Genomic DNA, 15,829 nt, shown 5'->3' on the forward strand with positions numbered 1-15,829 from the left:
TTAGCTCACACTGACCTGGACCTCGACACGCCAAGACTCTCATTCTAAACTTCAAAATGTTTCCACCTCAATGGTTTCAGATTAACATGAGATTAAAACCTCACCCATTCCCACAAACAGACCCTCCATGTTGAGTACGGTGTCCAACTGTAGAGGACAGAGCTGTCAAACAGGCTGCTGGAAGGAGGCAGCGAGATCAGGGGACGGCTTGCTAATATGCTGCCTAACCAGAAAAACACACACACACACACACACACACACACACACACACACACACACGTACATAAGCAGAAACTGAATTTTACCCTCCTGAACTTTGCCCCCTCAGGCTTGGAGGACGCCACAGATCCACAGCGTCTTGCATCGCCGCAGCTCTGACACACAGGTATGAAAAAGATTCCATTGGAAAACCACTGGAATCTTGTGCACTTTCCCAGGATCTCCCATCTATGAATAACCTTTGTGTGTGTGTATGTGTGTGTGTGTGTGCGCGTGTGTGTGTGTGCTTATCTCTGTGCAAGGAACATATACGAGTGTATGTGAGTGGGTGAACAAGTGGGTGTGTGCCCATGCACACCCATTACACAGACAGAGGATTCATTGTGATCCAGTCGTGTCCCTCAAGGCGCTGGAATCTGGCACATTGTCTTTGTCGGAAACTCAAACCATTTACAACTCCCGACTTGTTTTGATCCTTTTAGAAAATTCCATTTCCTGCCGCCGTTTGGGGAGTGACTTTAGAGAAGCCTCTGGAAGGAAAAGCCTCATTATGGCTTCAGTGTGAATTGGACGCTCGGCTCCAGGGTCAGCGCCAGCCCCGCCACTGTAGTTTCCCAGTGTGGAGGAAAACCTGAGTGTTAGATAAGAGGAAAACCACATGACTCCCTGTGCTTCTGCTCCAGGCTCCAGAGACTGTCACACCCTCGATGACAGCAAACCAGTCGTTCAGGAGCACTTTTACCAAGCTTGATGGACAAAGTGAACATCGACTGCTTCGAGATTCTCCTCCAACGACGTCCTGTTTTTAAGTCGTGCTGTCCTGTCCTGCACAGGTGACTCACCCAAAGGTGACCTTGACCTTTGGGCAGTGAATATTTTCAGGTCATCCTCGAGTCCCAGTGGATGTCTGAGGCAGATTTGGAAGGACAGGGAGACGAGATGCTGTGTCAACAAGACTGGGACGGACAGGTGGAAACCTAAAAATATAATGCTACACATAAAAACACATGTCTGAAAGATGTCTCATCGCTCTGTGTGTGTGTGTGTGTGTGTGTGTGTGTGGGGGGGGGGTGTCGTGTCGGTGTGCAGCTTTGCATGTCCCTATGACCGCGCACTTGTCAGCTTTCATCCACTTGTACTACTGTATGTTTTCTGGTGTGGCAGTTTGAGTCCTTTTGTGAGTGTGTGTATGTGTGTGTGTGTGTGTGTGTGTGTTTATGTGTGAGTATTTTTGTATGTGACGTAATGTCTGAAGGAGCAGCCCTGCTCCAGGAATCCAACCGGTGTAAGTGATGCACGGTTCATGGACAGTGTGAATCAAGGACCTGAAGCACAGTAAGGAAAGGAAAGAGAGAGAGAGAGAGAGAGCGAGTGTGTGTGTGTGAGAGAGAGTGAGAAAGGGAGGGAAGGGGCTTATGAAGTCAGTAACACTTTACAAAAAGGGGGCATTAGTAACAGTTAGCTGATGCTTAATTAACCATTTGTTAACAGTTAACTACTACATGTTATTTTATTTTTATGGGTCACAGCGATGACGGACGGAAAAGCGGGGGGTCGGAGGGGTTCATGTTCTCAAGTGTTCAATAAGGGTCGCACAGAAAGTTGATAAAGTCGTTAACGATTGGTTGCTGACTTGTTGTACTTTGTGTTTTGGGCGCCACCAACATCACCGATGACGTGCTGCAGCAGGAGAGGAGCGATGGCTGGATCAGACTGACTCACACACACACACACACACACACACACACACACACACACACACACACACACACACACACACACACACACACACACACACAGGTTGCTGTGGTAACGATGTTCCCGAGCCATCTTGCTTTACAATCTAGATTACTTCCAATGCGAAGCTTTCAAAATTAACACCACGCTGTAACGACAAAAACCTGAAACTCGTGAGTGACGCCATGAATCACAGAAACTTGAGTGAGGTCACGTGTTCACTGAGAAGTCCCTGTCACAGACAGTTCCACTGGAGTACTTGTGTCCTCTCTCCACTTCAGGAGAACAGCAGGTCTAGAACCAGAATCTTACAATTCATCTGATACAACTAATCTCCCTTAACAAGCTCCTCAGAGACATCAGCCATGAAAACCTTCCTTTACCTGGCAGGAAGGTGGAGCAGATCCAGGGGCGGCCTTCTGCCTCGAGCGGCTGGGAGGAAGAGACGGGCAGAAAGATGGAGGCAGAGAGACGGGGAGACACACAACAACTAACAATTACAAGAGTAGCAGCAATGAGACAGTCAGAGGCTGTCTGCTTCCATCTGTTTGTTACCACTTATATTTTGTATACATGTACGCACACACACACGCGCACACACACACACAAAATAGGGAAAGGGGATTCTCCAAGTGGGCTGCGTTTGTGAACGCTGGTTTGTGTCAGAAAGTGAACGAGACAAGGGGACACATGCTCATCTTGAGAGAGAGGGAGGAGACAGAGAGACGGGAGAGCGAGCAGTTATTTGTGTGTGACAGAGGGTCGCCTGTGTTGGTGGCGTGTGACACACAGTGCTCTCTCTGCAGCAGCTTCAGGACCTGTGCCAAGTGACAGAATAGCTGGTCTGTTTCCTGGCTCTGATTGACAGCATGGCTTCTCGTTTGTGTGTGTGTGTGTGTGTGATTTTTATTTTTCCATCTCCGTCTCTTGATGTGTGTGTGTATCAAACTAACAGGCTGACACACCACATATTGTGTGAAAGTGGCCGTGAAGAAGTTGCCATCGTTCCCCTCAGAGAAGTCTTCCTGCCTTGTGTCAAATTGGCATTTATTTAATAACAGTGTTTATCTGCACACACACACACACACACACACACACACACACACACACACACACACACACACACACACACACACAGAATTCACACATATTTTCACCAGTTCCCTTTTATTTAAATAAACAATTCCTCCACAGAACATATCAAGGTTTATTTATCCAGTGTCAGATTACACACACACACACACACACACACACACTCACCTCCTCCGAGCTGTCATGTTTTTTGAGGGACAGTGGTGAAGTGCAGAAGTAGCTGAGTGACCTTTGACCTTGTCACCTCACGATGAGTGTTCAGTTGGTGAGACCGGCTATGCTGTCTCTTCTTGAGTTCACACACACAATTGACCCCCCCATATATAAAAGTATATATATACACATACATGTTTGTATGTATATTTGTATATATACGTATATACAGTATATATATATATATATATATATATATATATATATATATATATATATATACACACACACACACACAGTATATACATATATATACATACATGTATATACACATACATGTATGTATGTATATTTGTATATATACGTATATACAAATATACATATATATGTATATATACGTATGTATACGTATATATACAAATATACATACATACATGTATGTATATACACATACATGTATGTATATATATGTAACCGGTGTGGATCTCTGCGTTGTGTGATGAATCACGTCGGGACACCAGGACTTCTCAGAGGCGATCTCCTTTTATTTGGCACTGGCATTAACGAGGCAAAAACATACATTCGTCACGCATAGCATGGAGTTAGCCCCTAAACAAGTGAGACAACACAAAGATATCAGCCCCCATGTGATGGACAATATGCAAAACAGAAATACGGGTTCCCGACCACAGTGCTGCTTACCTCTCCCGTAGCATGCAGCGGCAAAAGGGGCAAGAGGTGAAGGCGGGAACGACACACAATGAGGGGCGGTGTGTCCCCCGGAAGGGTACGTGGGGGGGTACAGGGGCTTTGCGACATGCGTTCCGCTCTCATGTCAGGTAAACGGTTTACAATATAACTATTTACAATTTTGTGTAATTAATAAAAATAATTATTTCTGTCAGTGTGTAATTGACCCTGCTACATATACATGTATGTATATTTGTATATATACGTATATACATACTGTATATACGTATATATACAAATATACATACATGTATGTATATATACATACATAGATGATGGATGGATGATGGATGGAACTGTTTCAGATCATTAACAATAATAATCATGATAATAACAAAAGCTTTATTTGTATACATTTGAAAACAGAGTGATGAAGTACTTCACTTTTAACAGGCACATTCTAATGACATCGCAGTATCAAGGAGTTATGAAAAGATAAAGTGAGAGTACAGAACCCAGTAAACCACATCGATTGCTGCGTTTGAGTCTTGGTAAAAGTGTCTGTGGTCCAGCGTTCCTGGTCCCCTCTGATGCCTGCAGCAGGAGAGTAGCTGGCTTCGGCCAGGTTAGCTTCACTTTAGCCAAGTTAGCTTCACTTTAGCCAGGTTAGCTTCACGTTAGCCATGTTAGCTTCACGTTAGCCGGGATAGCTTCACGTTAGCCATGTTAGCTTCATGTTAGCCAGGTTAGCTTCACTTTAGCCAGGTTAGCTTCACTTTAGCGTCATGAGGTGATGCTTCAGGATGTGTGAACAGCCCCCCCCCCCCCCCCCCCCGCCAGAGAACATTTATTTTGGGGTTCTCATCAACAGGTGGCTGGGCAGAGTGACGACAATCAGACGCAGACAAACAAACCCTGGGTAAACAGATGAAAACTCACAGCCCAGAGCCAGGACAGTCGGAACGAAGCAGGAACTGAACACAGAGAAAGAGCCAGACTGAGGTAAAACAGGAACCTTCACAAAGCAGAACCTGAAACTAACATCAACACCAATAATGCGACTGAAGCACAGCCGTGATGGGATGGGTCATGGCTCCTCATGAAAAGCGGAGATCTGGGGCGTGGAGACATGAAGCATGAACAACAGAAACTGGACACGTCGTTGGGGGTAGCTGCCCCCCCCCCCCCCCCCCCCCGCCCTCAAACCCCATAGTGAGCACCCATGCACTCACAGAGGGAGTCAGCAGGAATCCCCCACGGCCCCACAACAGACTTACTGACTCTGGATGGTCTACACACACACACACACACACACACACACACGCACACACACACACACGCACACACACACACACTGGTTTCAAGAACATCACCTCATCTACTTATATCACACTGCTGCAGAGGAGCTCTTCACCACATGCTGCTCCTAAAAAAGAAGATGAGCTTTCCCTCTGATATATTTGACACACGATGATTGTGGTCTTTAGACGCCATGTTGGCAGTCACATTGTCGTTGTTAAAGACAAGCCTGTGTAGTGGGAATGTTTTCTAATTCCATTGATCCAGTATTCTATCATTGTTCCAGTAAAGGAGTCATCAGATGAGACAAACCCGTGCCTTACCTGCGTCGCCGCTGTTTGAGTTGATGCCAGTCCAATCTACAGCCGTGTCGTTCCTTTAAACAACAATTTCATCCTAAAGTCATCGCTGCCGGCACAAAGCTCTCCACCCTACCAAGGCCCAGAGGTAGCAATGGCATCTAGTTTGCTGGACAAAGAAGAGGCCAGAAAGCACAAACAGGTGAGTGTGAGAGGGTCGTCAAGGCAGGGAAATAGGAGAGTGGCATGAAGCGCTGCATCATGGCGCTGCATCATGGCGCTGCATCATGGCGCGGCCTCCAGCGCAAAAACGCCAGGCTAGTTTTGTACCTTAGAGTCCAGGCAGCTGGGTTGTTACAGCAGAAGTTACCTCACCGCTGTCGAACAGCGAAGAACCAGCGGCTACTTGGACTCCATGTTACTGTGAGAGGTGTGAGTGTGTGTGTGTGTGTGTGTGTGTGTGTGTGTGTGTGTGTGTGTGTGAGTTGTTTCTTGAGCTAACGTGGTGACATCATTACGAGCCGTTAGCAGTCTTCATTTAAACATAAACCTTCACTGAGGGAAACTCAGTGGAAGCGTCTTCTGTCACTGATTTACATACGTGTCATCAGTAAAGCAGTGACGCCACCAACACGTGACTGAGACATGTCAGGGAAGACACACAGGCTGAGTGCTGCTGCGGGAGACGGAGGTCTGGGGAGGGACACCAACCAGTTCTCTTGATCTCTGTGGTTTTTGTCATTTGCTGGAATTCACTCTCTCTCTCACTCAAACATTCTGTCTTCGTGTTTCTTCACGTTGTGGAGTGTCAGAATGTGCAGACGAGCGGAAAGGTCAGGAGTGTCTCAGCCTTCAGTTCCTCACATTGCGTCACCTCCCACAGCAGCGGCGCTGCGCTTTGGTCCCCCTCCATGTTCAGTGAAGCGCCGCAGTGACAAGGAGGGGCTTTCTTCCCCCGTCTCCCTTCAACATTTGCATGGCAGTCACTGTCGGGGGGGTTTCCCTCACACACAGCGTGTGGTCCTGAGGTGTCTGGCCTTCTGTCAGCTTCCTGAGGCCAGAAGTGGCAGAACTGCTTTCAAAAACCAATCGTGTTTTCACAGACGCTGATCTGGTGGTTGCAGAAAAAAACCCATCTGTGGTCAATTTTGTAAGAGAGGAGAGACTGAGAGACCTTCGCCGCGACAGTCGTCCACATGGATGCTGCTCAAGCCAAGGTGCAGCTGTGCAGTCACATCTGGAGAACTACAGCCGTCTCCTGTCTGTCATGCCAACGTTCACGAATTCTGTATGTCGGCTTTCATATCACATCATGACGTCCACTAATATCCACTTCATCAAACCCAGGAACTATAATCTTGCAGTTTTGTGTCCTCGGTGCACGGCGGTAAGTCAGTGGAGGTTCCAGTGGTTTGCTAGCTTGTCGAGCTCCTGGGATGTGAAAGAACTTTAACAGGTAAAAACTTGTGAAAGTGACATGTGAACTACGTGTCGCACTTTGAAGCAGTTATGTGACCCTCTATAGTTGAACGGTGGAAACCTGAGAGGTCATAAGTGAATCTATAGGTTTACGTGTGGTAGCACAGGAGAAACTCATGTCAGTTCCAACGTGAAAAAAGAACTAAACGTGAAACTCCATGACGCCACTTCCCTCCGTCTCACAGCATCAAGGTGCCCAAACACACGCTGAGGTGGAACAGTTCAGAAATCGATAAAAATAAGGAAACGAACCAAGGTTTGGTCTGTGAGCTGAAACCTAAAAAGGTTCCAACTGGAAAGGCGTCCAAAGAAGCAGAAAAAGCAGTGAAGCTGAGCTGGAACGAGAAGCCGCGGCAAGAAGCGATGACCAGCAATGCACAGGGAGGGTAAGACCAGGGAAAAAGACAGGAAGTCAACGTCATCCATCACATGACACAAATACAAAAACTGAAGCCATTCAAGTCCCCAAAGTGTTAAGAAGAAGTAGTTTAACTGCTGTTAGTCCTCGGGTGTCCAACCTGAGGCTCTGGCCAGGAAAATGCCCTCAGTACAAATCTGAAGGTTCAAAGGATGACGAGGCTTTCTGTGTTATTGAGAAAAGAAGGTTCCACTGCAAGAATGTATATTGATTCTTTTAGACTTCATCCTTTTATTTGTAAAATCCTTGTGAGAGCAGAAAAGAGCCTCCTGACGACATCAGTCTTGTTAAAACTACAAGAATTGATAGAACCTCTAAATCTGAAATAAAAAACTGCAGCGAGAAGAAGAGCGACCTCGCAAACACAGTGGAGTGAATGAAAGTACTTGGGCAGATGTATAAAAAAGATTAAAGTACACGAAGTACTCCAGCTGTATGGGGGTGTACCTGAGCAAATGTTTTAGCAGCCTTGCTAGCTCAGACGGACGTGTAGCTTAGCCGAGGCTGCCGGCAGCTTTGCCCTGTCACGATGGCGCTCAGGACACATGATCTCCTCCACACGCAGCCAGTTTGGATTCCTGCTGGTTTATGTATCAGGTCAAGCGTGGCGTCAAGAATGCCGTCTATTTCCAGTTGACCTGCCCTGACAGCTAGTTATATACCCAGGCTATGTGCTTAGGGCTGCCAGCTCAGAGGAAGAGGAGGGTGAGGAAGATGAGTGTGGAGTTTCCTAGGGAGCTCCCAGCCAGACATCTGCTCCCATCACTCTGCCCCCCCCCCCCCCCCCATTTGTCCTCGTTCTGGCTCAGTGTCTCCACTCAATAATTCAAAGAGCCAGCAGGGACAGATAGAGGGTTTGGTCCCTGACGGACCTGCAGACATCAGCAGCTGAGGGGTAATTCACTGAAGAGGGGAAGCAGCGTGAAATCAGCGAGTGAAAGAGGAGGCGCGTGGTGGCATGTTGTCATGTGACCACCGGGAGATCCCTGAGCAGAGTCACCTGACTGACTGGAAATGCACCCTGATGCCAAAGAGCAATTCCCAGAAATTACGTGTGTGTGTGTGTGTGTGTGTCTGTGTGTGTAACCATGCCTCCTCACGCTGTCATTGGGACAGATTAAATAAAAAGTCCCTCATCAGTATTTTGGGTGTTTGTAGGATTTTCTCAGGAGGAAGCCTGAGGTCTGACAGAGGCTTCAAGCAGGAGTGTGCCTGAGGCAGCAGGGATCAGGGACATTTGGCCCTGCTGTTCTACGCCCACGCAGTCACACACAAATGCACAACGTCACACACCAAAACATCCAGAGTGTCATCTGTACCTCTGCGTACTTGCCGTTCAGTGAGTCAGGGGGGATGTGATCACTTGTCTCTCTTTGAGAAACTCTTTCTAAATGAGATTGTGAAAGCGTAGCTTGGCTGGCGCCGGGTTTCACACTGGGCCGCGTCGCCCTCAGACCATCAGGCTGACACGCTCGTCGGCGTCTCGCTCTGACAGAACCGCCACACTAAGTAACATCTATCAGTTACCAAAGATAGCATCCAAAGCAACCTTGTACTGAGTGGAATGAGTTAGCATGTTGCTAGAATTTAGCCGAATAAAACGACAAACAAATACCATGGAGGAATGTTGCCCCCCCCCCCCCCCCCCTTGACCTCATACTGGGGTTAGTGAGAGTATCTGTGAGAGTATCTGAGCCGTTACTGGATGACTTATTACTACCTGCAGCTTCAGCCTCACCTCCTGGTCTTCTCAGGTATCAGAGCTTCCTTCTTTTTAGTTTCTATCTTTTTTTCTTGAGAGATAAAATAAAATATTCTCCAACCTTTGACCGTCATGGAGAACCAGGCTTCGTGAGCACGAGATGAGAGTGAGAAGAAGAGTGAGTGTGGGGGCTTGATGGCCTCCTTCATGGGAAGTTGAATGCAGAGTCCTGATCCTGACGGGGTTCACGCCACGGCATTCTGGGAGTGTGACTGTCCAAACACCGCTCGCTGATGGACTTCATGATGCCTCTCTGAGAACAGCGCCTTCAGGCTTCGTAGAGGACGATGAAAAACGGATCTGGCATGAAAAGACGCTAAATACTTTCCATGCGCAGACGTTGGCTTGTGTTCCCTGGAGGACGTCCACACACTGGTTTACACGTCCCTGATGAGAATCTGGTGTTTGCTTTAGTTCCGGGTGGGTTGCGCTCTGGGTTTGCAGGTCTGTGTTTTCAGGCCAGCATCACCAGAAACAGGACCTGGCGGGTCAAGCACTGTAAAGCCGTTTTCTGTGTGTTTAGGCTTGGTGGCTCTTGTTGCTTTCATCACCAAAAGAAGAGAAAGAATGGGGGGGGGGGGCAGGATTGAGGCGAGGTAAATATTCTTTGAAGCTCACTAAGGGGGGGGGGGTATTACCACAGAGGCAGACCTCCACCAACCCACTCAGCACAACACCACCGATGAAACTAAAGAGATCCAACATCTGGCAGTGATTCAGCGTATTCTCCTGCAACGCATTTCTGTTTTAACCTGCCTCCCTCTCCTCTCCCCCCTCCACTCCCCTCCCTCTCCCTCCTCTCACTCCCTCTATCTGGGCTGAAGTGAGCGTCTCCTCTTCTATGTAACCCAACGCCTGTCCCACAGCACTGAAGTGTCGTTGGGGTGCAGCTCTGCGCTGCTCTATCACAGATCAGCAGAGGCCAATGAATAATTCAGTTTATGGCTTTAAAACAGGCTCCCCCCCCCTCCCCCCCACCTGCCCTGACCCACTGCTGGTTCTGGGCAGGTGCTGGTGCCACTGAACCCTCTGTTCTTTCGCGGCCCGCCACGGTCCAGGACAGCACTGGGGACTCATCCCCAGTGCTGTCTTGCAGGACTTGGCAGTTTTAACTCTGCTGCTGGTGGGAGGGGGCGAGTGAAGCTCCCAAATAAAACCCGTGGGTGCCAGTTCTGGAGCGATGGCCATGGAGCCTGAGTCAACAAAGGGAGTTAAAAGAGGCTAAAAGCAGGCATTTGCTGAGCCACAGTTAGCAGGTCTGAAATCAAGCCCTTCTGGTTCGGTGACTCCTGGACGCGATTTCTCACGGCGGTTTGGTTGAATGTCTTGTAGTGTGTCAGCGTGTTCTGCCGTATTATGCAAGAAATGTCACAGAACTGTCAATAAACAAAAAAGGAGGTGAAGAATCATTTTAGAAATCTCCCGCCCACATGGCTGCCGCACAGCTGGACCCCACAGCGTGGGCGGAGCTGGTGACCTCAGAACGACCCGGCCCAACCATCATCTGACCAGCAGCCTGGAAACGGTTCATGATCCCAGACGATCAAAGGGATGGTGCATCCAGGATGAGAGCTGCATCGCAAAGACCTGGTTTGAGATCATGAACCTAAACCTGAACCCGAACCTGAACCGCCTTCTGTCCTTTTGTGGTAGAACCTGAGGGGGTCCTGCTGTCATCAGAACCGCTAACATGGGTCGAAGCAGGTGGCGGTCCAAAGAATCAGGCTGCATATTTACACTCAGTGAGCTCATCAAATAGTTTATAGGAGTGTGTGTGTGTGTGTGTGTGTGTGTGTGTGTGTGTGTGAGGTGTTGTAAAAGCTGTGGAACACAATATTAAGTTGGCGGCGCATCGATGCCCTGAAGGCTCTGCTGATCCATCAGCATGTTAAAGTGAGTCAGGTGAGTTTGCCGTCATCATCATTTATTGATCGGGGGGGGGGGGGTCGGGGGGGCTGATGTTGTGTTGTGGTAATCGTTTGATGCAGCCCAGGTGGCTGGGGAGCGAGTGAGTGTATCAGATGCTGTCACGGTGCGTGTGGGTGCTGCTGGGGGGAGATTAACCTGATGATCTCATCCTGAAGGCTTACAGCAGGTGAGTCATCAGGCGATGCTGGGGGATTCTTACTGGAACAAAGACCGGCTCACATCACCTCCCCTGCAGCTTTAAATCTGCTGCTGCGCTCACTGCATCACCCCCCACGCCCCCCCCCCCCCCGCTCCTCCACTCTCACCCCACCCTAGCATCACTCTTTAATGTCCTCGTCTCTTTTCACCTCCCTTTCTCCTCTCCATTCTCATCCCTCCCTTCCTTCTAACCTTGCTAGACAGCAGCAGGGTTTTACTCACTCCATAAAACGAAAAATTATGAAACGCTTACATAAACGCATCTCATGAATCCGATAAAAAAAAATCAGCAGAGGAACAAATTGGAGCCTCACACGAACACAAGATAACCTTTGATTGTAACGAAGGAGTTGAGTTCAGGTCACACGCCTTCGCTCCAGCGTCTGCTCACATTAAACATCGGACCTGAACCCAGGGGTTCTACCTTTGGGGAGATGGAATGTTTTTGTTCCCTGCTGGCAGGAAGATGAAGAGACACTTAATGTGTGTAGTGAATATAAAGCTAGACAGTAAAATAAAAAATTACATAAAAAGTTTGTGTCAGTTCACCATTTTATAAGGAGGTTGGGGGAGGGGCAAGGACCGGGGCAATGTGAATGCTAAGCTAAGCTAAGCTAAGCTAAGCTAAGCACCTTTGGTTTCCGTCCTGCCACAAATTGGTGTTAGCATTTTATTATTTATCTGCAAAACTGAACATCTCAGCTCAAGTCAGAGCATCAGTTTGTTCTTCGAGGGCGATCAGTGAGAGGATGTGACCCATCTCAGGTCTTTATGGTAACCATGGAGCTAGAACCCGTGGACTTAGCTTAGCTTCGCGGGATAAACAGCAAGGCTGGCTGTGTTAATGGGAACCAGTTCATTGTACTGGCATAGGGGTGGCCAGGCTGGGACCATAATTCACATTGGGGTTGCCACAGAAATCAGAAACATGGTTGTTTTCATTTAGCCTCTAAAGTCGGCTCTACCTGATAGTCTTAGACCGACTCACACGAAAGTCCTAGCAAACAGGATAGCATAACCCTACCATAAAAGAGTTCAATTACGTGACTAAATCAAGCAAAAACCCTGCCGTTTTCAAAAGGAGCTCACACATCAAGAACTTAGGCCCTGCCTCAGTCTGAACATGCACACGCCTCCTCCACACGTGTCGTATCCAAGTGGGAGCCCATGCGTCGGAGCTTCAGTGGTGTTGTGTGTGTTGCAGTAAAACGCGTCTGTACGACAGCACGTAACGACAGCTAAGGGGAAGTAGCGTTCCCTTTCTTTTTCTGGCCAAATTTTGTGTGTGGTGTAGTGTGGTGGCCAAAGTTTGCCACCCCTGGCCACCACGTGACTCCGCCACTGCCTGCTGGTGCTGGCCAAGGGCTCGTCAGAGCAGCAGCCCTCATACAGGACGTCCTGAACGTCAGGACCATAAAAGGAACTAGCAGAATGGATCTGCTAAAGTCAGTCGAGTGTCTTTGGTGACTCATTGGTTCATTTCTCCTTTTTTGTCGTTGTCGTCTTTTCTGCGGCGTCTCTGTGTCAACCGTCGCTCCGGTTGCATCTCTCCGCCATGTGTGTTTTATTCTCTCCATCACACAGCTGTAAACCCAAGAGCCACAAAGACCACGAGTTTGTTTTTCTAATTAGGTAAATGGACGCGGGTCTGCTGGATCAGACAGAGAAATCACTCTCTGGACTCCAGCTCTGTCATAACAATTTCTTAAATTAATGAGCTCAGCTAAATGTTATTAACTGTTACTGTGCAGCTGCTAGTTTGTTTGGTTTCTCATGTTGGCTCCTAGACTTGGACAAGGTGACAGTCTGCAGGGAGGACAGCTGATGGATGCTGGGGGAGGATTTCACCGGCTTACCTGGTCCTGACAGGCTGCAGTCCAACTCTCCCACACCCACCGAAGGTGAGGCCTGGCTGGGTTTGAAGCCGTGGCACTGCCCATCTTTCCAGGGAGGATCCCTTCAGACGCAACAACAAACATGCAGTCAGACAGAGAGGTATTATCTGTTGTTGTTAGTGGAGATAATTATGTCAGATAATTATATCTATTAGCTATGTTGTGTCTTTCGGCCACTCCAACGTCAATATTATTTCAAAATTCAGTCCTGAGAGAGCTGGAGCCTCACGGGAAAATACAGGAAGGACCAGAAGGGAGATTTTATTTCTGGCACGAAGCTGCAATAATAGTAATTTAAAACGTAATAATTGTATTTCTTTAGCAGCTGTCAAACTATTTTTATTAACTATCAGGATTAAGTAGTAAAATATGGAATTCTAATTGAAAGCCTGTTGTAACACAACTTTAATCTGAATATTATTTACTTTGTATTGAAGTATATCTTTCATAAACTTGATTCATACGTCTGACGAAGCCTTCGACTGGTATCGACGCCCCGGTGTCCTGCAGCGCTTGTTTCCTTGTCGTACACCAGCTTGTCTGACTCTTGAGTGAGTGTTTCGCTCACAGAGAGCTTTTGTGTGCTGCAGGTGTGGAGGTCTACGAGGCTGAGGAGAGTTTTACTCCTATGGGCCCCCTGAGGCCCGAGGCCTGCTCCAAGAGAAAGACCAGAAGCTGTTTCAACTTCCTCCGCTCTTGTTTTGTATGGAACACAACTTCAATGCTGTACGTCAGAGAACACACACACACACACACACACACACACACACACACACACACACACACACACACACACACACACACACACACCACGACTACCCTCAACGCACACGCATGTTTCACGCTCTTTCATGACAGGCACTTTCCCTCCACACACAGGAATCTTTGGATGGAGCAGTTGATGACTGTCAAATGAGTGCAATGCAGTTCCCTCAATGTAGCGAACTTCCCCTCGACTGTGCTTGAGGACTTCTGTTGATTCAAAAGATTTTCACAAACTTGGAGGAAAATCCCTCCACTGGCCTTTCTTTTCTTTGTCTCACGCAAAGTTGGAAAGAAATTATTTTAAAATGAGATGAACCTCCCTGCTATTTCATCAGCGTTGTTATAAGTGGACCAACTGGATGTCCTCATGTTCTGTTTGTCTTTGCTTCAAATGTTCTGTGTGCACGAATAAACGAGGATAGACAGCAAGTTGCTTTCTGAGAATTGCACTTGAAGAGTTACGATTCTTAGAAAACAAAACCTCTGAAAAAGCGTTTCTCCTGATGGGCACATAGTGCAGCTGAGAGTGATGATGAGCAGGACGCTGTGTAATATTAGATGTTCGCAGTAAATGGATTGTGTTAGCGTCTCTGAAGCCCCTGGAGCCACAACACTGACCTTTCCTGTTATGGAAATGTACTGCAGGCTGTTCCAGCCGCACACTGCTGGGCTGAATGGCCACACAGGCCCCCTTCTGCTGCCTGCTTCTTTCCTGAAGACTGCGTTCACTGTTTGTGCTGCCATGTGAACGCACGCTTGTGCAGCATTGTTCAGCTGAGTGGCACAAAGGGCTCCCTTTTCATGTTCGTCTCTGTCTTTACTTTGGCAGCCCCCTACTCTGCTGTGTGGAACAATTAAGTGGAAATTTACTGAAAAGCACCTGAAAAACAAAGTGTGTGTGTGTGTGTGTGTGTGTATGTGTGTGTGTGTGTGTGTGTGTGTGTGTGTGCGCGCGCGCTCTCTCCTGCCCGTCACTGTGATTAGGGGCTAAACTGGGGCAAATGAAGTGACATGTTTGGCTTTGCAATGAAAACAGAGTTGTGTTAATTCTAGTGCGTTGGGGGGGGGTTTGCACATGGGGTCAGCAGTGATGCAGCGCTGCCCGCCATCATCTGGACTTTCCATGTGTGATGTGATTAGAAAGCAATTTGCTTCTTGACAATCCAACCCAAGAAAAACAGCTGCTTTATTAAAACTAAACAAATTACCCCATTTAGCCCAGCAGACACCGAGCGCGACAGCACGGCCGCCAGAACACATCACATGGCCAGATTATCGTAACCACGTAGAGGTTTTGAGAGGAAATCGGAGCCTGGTCTGTCATGACGTACGGTGCCATGTGTATTTTTGTTTGACTCACAATCGGGACTGAAAATCTTAAATGAGCTGAGCTGAACATGGTGGCTTGGATTATCAGAAGTATCCTAATTGTGGAGCAAGTAATCCACGTTAGATTCGCTCTGTGTGTGTGTGTGTGTGTGTGCGTGTGTGCGTGTGTGTGTGTCTGCGGTTTTGTAGAACATGTGCTGTACTTGCTGGCCTTGCAGGGAGTTCTTCACAAGTCCTGTGCTTTTGTTATTCCCTATTGTTTGGAAGGGAAACACATGGCACTCAGGAGAATTCCTCTGTGTTTGTACGTTAAAAAAGAGCCGTAAAATGAGTGTTCTTAGATCAGGAGGCTGCAGTTCCAGGGGATCAGCAGGACTTACAGCAGGTTTCCTACATGATACATACCAGATTCGAACAATAAGTTTTTGAAAGCCAGGCTTGTCCATGCCCAAGAACCCCCCCCCCCCCCAAGCGAAGGGAACATACAGTGTGACGTAAAAATCAGTCCCCCAACGTTGCTAAAAATAGTTGTAACAAACATCTTTCCAGCAGGAATTTGCAATGA

The sequence above is a fragment of the Aulostomus chinensis genome, chromosome 14, assembly GCF_037954235.1.
Source record: "Aulostomus chinensis isolate RoL2024-O1b breed Wild chromosome 14, RoL_Achi_v1.0, whole genome shotgun sequence".
NCBI classification, from domain to species: Eukaryota; Metazoa; Chordata; class Actinopteri; order Syngnathiformes; family Aulostomidae; genus Aulostomus; species Aulostomus chinensis.